This window comes from Sinocyclocheilus anshuiensis, unplaced genomic scaffold, assembly GCF_001515605.1.
Source record: "Sinocyclocheilus anshuiensis isolate Anshui unplaced genomic scaffold, SAMN03320099.WGS_v1.1 scaffold2698, whole genome shotgun sequence".
Lineage (NCBI taxonomy): Eukaryota > Metazoa > Chordata > Actinopteri > Cypriniformes > Cyprinidae > Sinocyclocheilus > Sinocyclocheilus anshuiensis.
Genome location: NW_015555935.1, coordinates 16710 through 20265, shown reverse-complemented (window position 1 = coordinate 20265; position 3556 = coordinate 16710).

Below are 3556 nucleotides of genomic sequence, written 5' to 3'. Positions count from 1 at the left end.
CACTGTCTCAGATTTCGGCGACACACCGGCACGAGAATTAGCACTATTTCAGTGAAAAGCGATTACAGAGAACGGTTGAATACACTTTAATTAAAATGCTACTTTTAAATGTTAAAACATTTTGTACGTCTAAAATGCTTGTTAAACAGTTTAAATGTATGTACTATTGTAAACTATGCTGTATTAACCCAAATAAATTAAATTTGCCTTGTATTTTGTCCAAGTGTTCTTGCTTACTAATAAATGTTCATCTTTTAATTATTGCTGTTGCCTCTAGTAATTCTGTTTTTTTATTTATTTTTTTATTTCCAGTCCATTTTAAGCCAGCAATATAATAAATTTTAAACAATAGATGTAAAACAAAAAACAACCCAGCATGTTTGGTAAAAACATTTAACCCAACCAGCTGAGTAAAAATAACCCGTTCTGTCCATGGTTTTAACCCAGCATTTTTTTTGTTAGAGTGTAGGGTTGTATTTGTAGGCTTTGTTAGGGTACCTTGCATTTTGGTCTTCTTCATCACTTTGTAACAGGTCATCATTTAGCTCCTCATCTGACAGCTCTGAGGGGTTCTGGGGTGGACAAAAAAATAAATAAATAATCTTCTGCTTAATATGATTGATATTTTGGTGAAATTGTTACATATGTTGTTGGCCTCATAAGTCTTAGCTATTTAAAGTGCACCTGAAGTATACTTGCAACAGTTCCACTTTAGCACAATCAAATATCTTTAGTTGGACTTCCGCACAATTAAAGATTTAGAGCTGCTTGACAGTGGAATTGAATTCTGTTTGCATAATTGAAATATTATTTATACATTTTATTTATATATTATATTGCTGCAATATTATTATTATTTAATATCTTTGAAAGAATCTGTACTGTATAAAGCGCTATAAAGATTAATATCTTTGAAAGAATATGTACTGTATAAAGCGCTATAAAGATAAAGGTGATGTCATTTGATAATCGGAAACGTGCTGTAGGTATTAAAGTACAATTTCTGTCCTACTAACGATACTGTTTTTAGCTACACAGCGATAGTTTGTAGTTTACATGTATATGTATATACATACAAATACAAGTGTTACATTTATAATTACTATCCCCCACCTCCAGTTCACTCACGCGTTTGAAGATGAAATGTCACATGGAGCGCATTGCGTTCTGGGAAACAGTATCCCATGCAGCGTCTTCAGATGCATACATCAAATTTCAGCCAATGTAGCAGGTAATCCGGGCATTCCATGCATACAGAAAATTCACGTACTATTCACAGTATACACACAGCATACTGCAATATAGTATGCCATTCCGAACAGCTTCTGTACTGATTTTAGTGTACTTGAGTTATGTTTAGCAGATTCTGGTGAATATAGTAGGTCATCCGGGTATTACATGCATACAGAAAATTTGCATACTATGCACAGCATACATACTGGATACTGCAGAAATAGTAAGAGTAGTATGATAGTATGGCATTTCCAACACAGCCACTGTCTCCTCCTGCTGGGAGACGGCATCACAGTATGTTAAGAGGCGTAACATTTCTGTCACACGCTTGAGGTATTCGGCCAATCACAACGCACTGGATAGCTGGCAAATCAGAGCACACCTCGCTTTTTCAGAACGACGAGCTTTGTAAAAATCGATGCGTTTCAGAAAGGCGGGGCATAGAGGAGAAACAATAATATATATTATATGGAAAATAATGTGTTTTTTTTTTAACCTTAAACCGCATGCATTACACCAAATTCACAACATAATGTTTTTTTTAGCAACGTCATATGACCCCTTTAAACTAGTTGTGCGGTTTTGTTATGCTTTCAGTTTCGTTTGCCGTTTGATGTTTCATGTGCAACAGAAATGGCAGCGCTTATGATTTGAACAACGCGGTAGTCGCGCCAGTGCGACCGCACACAAAATTTAGTCGCACAGGCAGAAAAAAATGGTTGCAAATTGCGACCATTTGGTCGCAGTCTGGAGCCCTGCACTACTTATGCGATTATTTTAAAGTTTGTAACACAGAAATAACGATACAAAATACTTAGCGAAGCTGTTTCCTATAGCTACATTAACTGTTCTCTCTGGTCAGCGGCAGTGCGAAAGCAGATTTGAATGTTAAAGTGAGATTCAAGGGTTTATTAGAAACATTGTAGCTGAATCGTAGTCATTTAGGAACAAGATTGCGTGGGTGATTTAATCTGTTCGCGATCTGCCTATTTATTTAAATATCCAAAACATAAAAAGAGGGCTTCAAAGCTGTGTTTAGTTAAATGAAACAGCCAGCAGCACAGACTGCTTTTCATCACGGACCAGGGCCGGAGTGGGACTCATTTTCAGCCCTGGAGTTTCATGCCTTAGACCGGCCCACTTTTTTTTTTTTGTACTGGCTTTTTCCCTTTTCAGTGCCGCCTTTGCACTTTCTATTATCCTTTTTTATCTATTATTTTTTTTGCTCTCATATCTCCAACAACTAAGGTCAAAAGATAATTACATCATCATTAGGGTTGGCAATTAACTTCAGAAATAGAAAATAAGGGACAATTGTGATTCTTTATCTTTTATTCTTTAAGAAAATAGCGTTTATTCTTGTATTCTTGTAGAAAATAAGTGTTTATTATTTAAGAAAATAAGGGACAGAATAAGGGACACTCCAAATATTTGTACTATACCATAATGCAGGACTGTCCAAATTCGGTCCTGGAGGGCGGGTGCCCTGCAGAGTTTAGCTCCAACTTGCCTCAACACACCTGACTGGAAGTTTCTATGCCTAGTAAGAGCTTGATTAGCTGGTTCAGGTGTGTTTAATTAGGGTTGGAGCTAAACTCTCCAGGACACCGGCCCTCCAGGACCGAGTTTGGACAGCTATACCATAATGCTATGTCTGCCTGCAGTTAAAAAGTTCTCAGAAATATTGCTTAACCTATTTATGTACAATTAGGCTATTCTAAAAAGAATTTTAATGTCACACAAAAAATGTCATCGGCCTGAGTAAATTGTAAAATTATAGAATTGTGACTTCACAAGTGTAGTAATTTAGGAGGTGAAAATACTGTGATATTACTATGGCATGACATTTGAAAGCATAACAACTGAAAGTCTATGAAACGTCAGTCAATAAAGCATTAAACAATGCCACTTAAAAGTTTTGAACTCAAATAATATTGCAACCGTATAGCCTTTGAATGAATGAAAATGCATATTTTTCAATGAAAGAAAACTTACGAGAGTGTAGGCTTAAATAACGAGGTCCTAAAAGTTAATACGCTAAAAGTTCCCTTTCATGGGAACTTCGAACTGCGTCCTCTAGGGGTCGCTATGGGGGAACGCCTCGTCGTGACCCGTGTCTGAAGCATACATTGAAAAAACACCAACTCGTTGGCCAGCGACAGCCATGACGTCACTACCGGTGCGACTACAGTATAAATAGGCGGCGGGAGCACACATCATTCTCTTCTTCGTCTTCATTGACTGTTTTGTTTGAAGCGTGCATTTCTGTGGTAAGAGCGAACTCTATTCATATCATTATGGCGAGCACTAGCTAAGAGATTAG